We start from the raw sequence: 8,045 nt of genomic DNA, 5'->3' as shown, positions 1-8,045 counted from the left end.
TCTTGCAAGTTGCATGCTTTACTTTCTGCTGCTCATATTCTCTTTGCATGTTTGCTTGATATGTATTGTGATTGTTAAACTTGTGCTAAAGCTCCACCTAAACTTAAAGTATTTAAAAACTGCAACTTTGGTACATATTGTCTAATCACCCCCCTCTAGACACCACTTATCGATCCCTTTCAATTGGTATTAGAGCATTGGTCTCCATTGCTTTGGTTTAATCACCATTGGAGGAAGATGGATGAGTCTACTTTGGGGAGTCTTAGACATAGAGTACCTATACTTGAGGGAGAGTATTTTTATGAGTGGAAAAATGAGATGCTTGTGATTTTCAATCAATATCATTTGAACAAGTACATTGCTAGCCCTTGTGCACCTCATGCTGATCCTATGCATCCTACCCTTGATGAGTCAATTGACATGATTCACAATCTTAGAACTGTTAATCTTATCACTAGAGGCTTGCCTAGAAACTTGATTGGAAATCTTCCTACTCTTGAGTGTGCCTACACTATAAGGAAATTTCTTGAGGAATGATTTCCCAATTATTCACTAAAAAATCTAGATGAAATTCTCCATAAGTCTATTGCCTTGAGTAAGATGAATTCCAATGATCCTATGTTTGGTAATTGTATATTTGAACTTACAAACCTTATGCGTGCCAAAGGAGATGTTGGAATCATTAGGGATAATATCTCTGAAGCTACTAGAATTCATAAAGGAAATCATTGTCAAACTCACTCTAACGAATCACCCTCTCTGCGAATTGATCCACCACATGAAGATGTTGAACATGGATACTATGATGAGGATGATGACGATGACTTTGATCTTAATGATGCAATGAGACACTTTGGTCTTATGGCAAATCCTTGGGGATATATGGCAGGTGGAAAGGAATGGGTTCTTGATAGTGGATGTACCGGTCACATGACTGGAGATAAAGATATGTTTTGTGAGCTTGCTGAAAACGACGGTCCTCGAACGTTTGTCACTTTCGGTGACAACTCAAAGGGTAAAGTGGTTGGCCTTGGTAAGGTGGCCATATCACATGATAGCTCCATAAAAAATGTTATGCTCGTTGAATCTCTTGGATACAACTTACTTTCAGTATCTAGACTTGCTGATTTTGGTTTCAATGTCCTCTTTACTGGAGTAGATTGCCAAGTGTTTCGTAGAGATAATCATAAAATGGTCTTTACCGGTATACGCAAAGGTGATCTATACATTGTCGATTTCAATAAAAGGCTTAACCTAGAACTTGCTTAATTGCTAAATCTTCTAAAGGTTGGTTATGGCATAGACGATTAGGTCATGTGGGCATGCGAAACCTTGACAAGATTATTAAAGGTAATCATATCCTTGGTGTTAACGATGTCATATTTGATAAGGATAGACTTTACAGCGCTTGTCAAGTAGGTAAATAGGTTGGAGGAAGGCATCCCGTGAAGAACATCATGACCACAAGGAAGCCACTTGAGCTACTTCACATGGATCTTTTTGGTCCCAATGCCTACAAAAGTCTCAGTGGAAATTCTTTTGGTCTAGTTATAGTTGATGATTGTTCAAGATTTACGTGGGTGTTCTTTCTCAATGATAAATCATAGGTCCAAAAGATCTTCAAAAACTTCGCGAGGAAAGCCCAAAATCAGTTTGAAGTAAAGACCAAGAAGGTTCGGAGCGACAAGGGAACGGAGTTCAAGAACGCAAATGTGGACACCTTTCTTGACGAAGAAGGGATTTCACATGAGTTCTCGGCTACGTACACACCTCAACAAAATGGAGTTGTTGAGAGGAAGAACCGGACGCTCATCTAAATGGCGAGAACGAAGCTTGATGAGTACAAGACGCCAAAGCACTTTTGGGCGGAAGCGGTTGAGACAGCTTGTCATGAAACAAATCGCTTGTATCTTCACAAGCTACTCGGCAAGATGACATACGAGCTCCTCACCGGTAACAAACCCCAAGTTGGATACTTTCGAGTATTTGGCTCAAAGTGCTACATTCTTGATAAGCATCGTTGCTCTAAATTTGCTCCTAAGTCTCATGAGGGATTCCTACTTGGTTATGGCTCAAACTCTCACACTTATCGTGTCTACAACATTTTCACCCGAAAGGTTGAAGAGATGGTAGATGTGAAGTTTGATGAATCTAATGGCTCGCAAGTAGAGCAATTGCCAATTGATGTAGGAGAGAAAGATCCTTCAGAAGCAATCCAAGACTTGTCTATTGGCAAGGTTCGTCCAACGGAGGTGAAGGGGAGTACCTCGTCCGTCCAAGTGGAAGCTTCTACCTCACGACAAGGTGAACCAAGAGTTGATACGGAGGCATCCACAAGTGGGACACACCAAGACGAAGAAAACGAGGAAGTACACCAAGATAAACATCAACAACCTCCTTCTCCACCACGACAAGAGAACGACAACGTCAACAACAATGAAGAAGGCCAAGAAGAAGAACAAGATGAAGAAGATGTTCCACCAAGATCCAAGCAAAGGCTTTCACGAGTTCGAGCAAGAGTTGCCAGAGACCATCCCGTCGAGCAAATCTACAATGATATCGAAACCGGGAGAATCACTCGCTCTAAAACTCGTTTAGCTAACTTTTGTGAAAACTATTCATTCATCTCTAGCATTGAACCTATGAAGTTTGAAGAAGCATTGGAAGATCCAGATTGGATAAACGCCATGCATGAAGAGCTACACAACTTTGAGAGAAACCAAGTCTGGACATTGGTTGAGAAGCCCGACAACAACCACAACATCATCGGTACCAAATGGATGTTTCGCAACAAGCAAGATGAAGATGGACAAGTAGTTCACAACAAAGCACGTCTCATCGCCCAAGGCTACACTCAAGTCGAAGGTATGGACTATGGTGAGACATATGCCCCCGTTGCTAGACTTGAGTCCATTCGCATCTTACTTGCCTATGCTAATCACCATGATATCACCTTGTATGAAATGGACATCAAAAGTGCTTTTCTAAATGGTGAAATAGAGGAGGAAGTTTATGTTAAGCAACCTCCCGGCTTTATCAATCCTAAGAAACCTAATCATGTTTACAAACTTCGCAAAGCTTTTTATGGTCTTAAACAAGCTCCTAGAGCTTGGTATAAATGCTTGACCAAGTTTCTTATTGAAAAAGGTTTTGAAATTGGAAAAATTGATTCTAATATTTTTACTAAAAGGGTTAATGGAGAATTATTTGTTTGCCAAATTTATGTCGATGATATTATATTTGGATCAACTAACCCTCATTTTAGTGAAAAGTTTGGAAAGCTAATGTCGGAGAAGTTTGAGATGTCTATGATGAGTGAACTCAAATTCTTTCTTGGTTTGCAAATCAAGCAAACTAAGGAAGGAACCTTTGTCTCTCAAACTTAGTACACCAAGGACTTATTCAAGAAGTTCAATATGCAAGAATGCAAAGGTATGTCTACACCCATGCCTACTAGTGGACATCTTGATTTGACCAAAGATGGTGAACCGGTTGATCAAAAGGTTTATCGCTCTATGATTGGTTCATTGTTATACCTATGTGCTTCACGTCCCGATATTATGCCAAGTGTGTGCATGTGTGCACGATATCAAGCTGCTCCTAAAGAATGTCACCTTAAGGCTGTGAAAAGGATAGTGAGATACTTAATTCATACACCAAATTTTGGCATTTGGTATCCAAAGAGGGCATCTTTTGATCTTGCTGGCTACTCCGACTCGGACTATGCCGGTGACAAGGTTGATAGAAAGTCCACTTCGGGTACTTGTCAATTTCTTGGTAGATCTGTTGTGTCTTGGTCTTCCAAGAAACAAAACTCGGTATCCTTATCCACCGCCGAAGCAGAATATATTGTCGCTAGTTCATGTTGTGCCCAATTACTTTGGATGACCCAAACTCTTAAAGATCATGGGATATATGTGAAACATGTTCCATTACTTTGTGACAATGAAAGTGCTATCAAGATTGCTCACAATCCTGTGCAACATTCTCGAACTAAGCATATTGAAGTTCGACATCATTTCATTCGAGATCATGTTGCTAAGGGTGACATTGACCTTAAGCATGTTCGCACCGACAAACAATTAGCGGATATATTCACTAAACCACTTGATGATAAAGTGTTTTGCAGGTTGAGGGGTGAATTGAACATCATTGATTCTTCAAACTTGGAGTAGGAACTCCATTTGGATACGTGCAAGGCTGAGCCTATGACTAATCCCCGACATTTCTCTTATGAAGATAATCTTATGTCTTGGATATATTTGCACCCTTGCATGCTATTTAACCCTTGTAGGACTTGGATGAATCTAAATCCATGAGATTGCAACTCACTCACATCTTGAGCAATCTCTACATCACCGAGTCTCTACACAATGGTGGTTGAAGACAAGGAAGCATGGAGCCATTCAACATATCCTTTGAGAAATTCTATATTTGAACTTTACGATTGTCATATTGGATACACAAGTGCTCTTCCTTGCAAAAACTAACCCATGTAGGAAGATGAACTCAAACTTCAAAGTGGTGCTCCCAACTCTTGATGAGCTACATCAACATCGAGCAATCCACACAAGTTCAACTACATGATCAACACCACCACCCAAGGTATGTTATTCCATCTTAGAGAAGCTTTACTCCAAGTCATGAGTCAAAGCAAGTCAACAAGATGTGAATACATCAAAATGCTTAAACAAACAATGGTAACCCCATTTTGAGCTTAAACGATGAGTATGACCTATGATCAAGTGATCTCACTTGACTCCTATGTCAATATACTCTAACATAGGTGACTTTGTCGCCGACCACTTCTAGATGAAGTTCTCTCGTGTTCTTTTCTGTGCTCTTGCATTTGTCTCATGCATATTTGTTCCCTCTTTCAAAAAAAAACTTGATCTAGATTTCATTTCTTTTTCTTTTTGCTCTGCATTTCCTTGCATCCAATTCCTTGCAAATACTTGTGAGATCTTACTTGTCTAGTGAGCTGAGGTGACAAGTGTTCTCTCTGTGATGAACTCGGTAACACCATCTTGTAATTTTCGGTTCAACCGAAACCTTTCGGCGCAGCCGAAGCATACAACTCGGTGCCACCGATTTCACAACAGGAAAAAGGCTTGCCACTTGTTCTTGTGTTTCATTTGTTCCAGCTCCACCCGATGATTCTTGTCCTCTACCAGCATCACGTTCAACTTGCTGCTTTGATCTGTGACTCAAGGACCAACCCATTTGTGACAAAAATCCAGAAGACCCTTCTTGGAAATTGATGTCAAAGGGGGAGAGAGAGATCACATCAAAACTTTATCATATCTATAGAGAGAGAGAGCACATCATAACTTTATCATATCTCTAGGGGGAGAGAATACTCAAGGATAGAGAGTAATCATCAAGGACCCCAGATGCTTGGTGTTCAAGAGGAGAGAAGTCACATGTCTTTAAGAGGGTAAAAGACATGTTCATATTTGTTTGCATTAGCTATGCCTTGTGTTATTTAGCTCTGATTTTATGTTCCCTATCTTCTCCCAGTATCCCATGTTAGATTCAAGGGGAGCTAGAAATCTAAGGGAAGAGAATCCTTGAATTCATTGCACATCTTTACCTTTGGGGACATGTCTATATCAAATGGAGTACTCAGTACTCACTCTATACATGTCATCCCAGTCTTGGTACTCTTGTGGTTTTTGTTGTTTGCTCTGGTTAGTAGGTGCATCTGTGTTGTCTAACCTTGTTTACGCAGGTTCATTCCATCCTAAGCCAACTCAAGACCACAAGGTAAGTATATGCATCACAGTCATGCGTATGAGGATCTCTTGCTGATGTACATACTGTTTGCAAGAGGGACTCATGAGCATGAAGGTACATTTCCCATAATGACATCTCTTGCTCTGATGCATATAGCCAAGATACATGTAACACATTGCCTTCTCTGTCATGCTTATGCATTCACATGCTCCTATATTCCATATTTACATGATTGCATACATGTAGGGGGAGCCTATGCTTGTTACATATCTTTCCAAAGCTTTACTTGTTACTCTCTATATCTTTATCTAAAGCTTTGATGCATGTTGTCATCAATTACCAAAAAGGGGGAGATTGAAAGCACAAGTGCTCCCTGGGTGATTTTGGTAATTAATGTTAACATATCTCTTGTTGGACTAATACCTTTGTCTAGTATATTTCAGATAAGTTCAACAATGGAGTGGCAATGGACTAGAGGAAGTGGATCCCTCAAAATGCTAAGGACAAAAGGATTGGCTCAAGCTCAAAGCTCAAGACTCTACATTTCCCATTTTAGTGATCCAAGATCACATTGAGTCTATAGGAAAAGACGATACTATCAAGGAGGGATGAGTTGTTGCTTAATGAGGTTCTTGCTCAAAATGCTTAGTGATATGCTCAAAAGCCCTCAACTACTTTCTCACATCTACCTATGACCTAAACCAAAAGTCAAACTCAGCCCCAACGATTCTTTCTATCCGGTGCCACCAATTCAAATGCCATAGCCACTGCCACAAATCCTAGGAAAATCGCTCTCATCGATAGGGATCTTGGTCTCACCGAGATGGGATTGTAATCTCTCTATATGTATCCATTACCAAAATCGGTCCCACCGAGTTTGTGTAATCGGCCGTACCAAGATTACAATGTAAAATCTCTGTTTCCTTTCGTAACATTTCGGTCTCACTGAGATGAGCGAATTGGTCCCACCGACTTTATCTAACCAACTCTCTGGTTAGCTTATTACCAAAATCGGTCTCACCGAGTTTGTGTAATCGGTCTCACCGAGATTATGTTATGCCCTAACCCTAACCATATCGGTCCTACCGAGTTGCACGTCGGTCCCACTGAAAATCCTTACGGTCACTAGATTTGCTGAATCGATCCGACCGAGTTTCTCAGTTTGGTCCCACCGAGATTGGTAACTTGTGTGTAATGGTTAGATTTTGTGTGGAGGCTATATATACCCCTCCATCCCCTCTTCATTTGTAGAGAGAGCCCTCAGAACATACCTACACTTCTAACTTACATTTTCTGAGAGAAAACCACCTACCCTTGTGTTGAGGTCAAGATATCCCATTCCTACCATATGAATCTTGATCTCTAGCCTTCCCAAGTTGCTTTCCACTCAAATCTTCTTTCCACCAAATCCATATCCTGTGAGAGAGAGTTGAGTGTTGGGGAGACTATCAGTTGAAGCACAAGAGCAAGGAGTTCATCATCAACACACCATTTGTTACTTCTTGGAGAGTGGTGTCTCCTAGATTGGCTAGGTGTCACTTGGGAGCCTCCGACAAGATTGCGGAGTTGAACCAAGGAGTTTGTAAGGGCAAGGAGATCGCCTACTTCGTGAAGATCTACCCCTAGTGAGGCAAGTCCTTCGTGGGAGACGACCATGGCGTGATAGACAATGTTGCTTCTTCGTGGACTCTTCGTGGGTGGAGCCCACCGTGGACTCACGCAGCGGTTACCCTTCGTGGGTTGAAGTCTCCATCACCGTGGATGTATGATAGCACCACCTATCGGAACCACGGCTCAAGAATCTCCGTGTCTACAAATTGCGTTTGCACACTCCAATCTCATCCCTTTACATTCTTGCAAGTTGCATGCTTTACTTTCTGCTGCTCATATACTCTTTGCATGCTTGCTTGATATGTATTGTGATTGTTAAACTTGTGCTAAAACTCCACCAAAACTCAAAGTATTTAAAAACTGCAACTTTGGTACATAGTGTCTAATCACCCCCCCCCCCTCTAGACACCTCTTCTTGATCCCTTTCATCAAGCAATCAACCTACACATGAAATTCTAGAGTACAGCAGCGGAATTTAACACAATTGCATATGAAGGTAAAGGGGAGGAGTTTGAGGAGGCAAACACAATTGGAGACACAGAGATTTTTGAGCCGTGGTTCCGATAGGTGGTGCTATCGTACATCCATGTTGATGGAGACTTCAACCCACGAAGGGTAATGCCTCCGCGAGTCCATGGAGGGCTCCACCCACGAAGGGTCCGCGAAGAAGCAACCTTGTCTATCCCACCATGGCCGTC

The sequence above is a fragment of the Triticum aestivum genome, chromosome 1B, assembly GCF_018294505.1.
Source record: "Triticum aestivum cultivar Chinese Spring chromosome 1B, IWGSC CS RefSeq v2.1, whole genome shotgun sequence".
In the NCBI taxonomy this organism is placed as follows: domain Eukaryota; kingdom Viridiplantae; phylum Streptophyta; class Magnoliopsida; order Poales; family Poaceae; genus Triticum; species Triticum aestivum.
Note: the sequence above shows the minus strand (reverse complement) of the source record.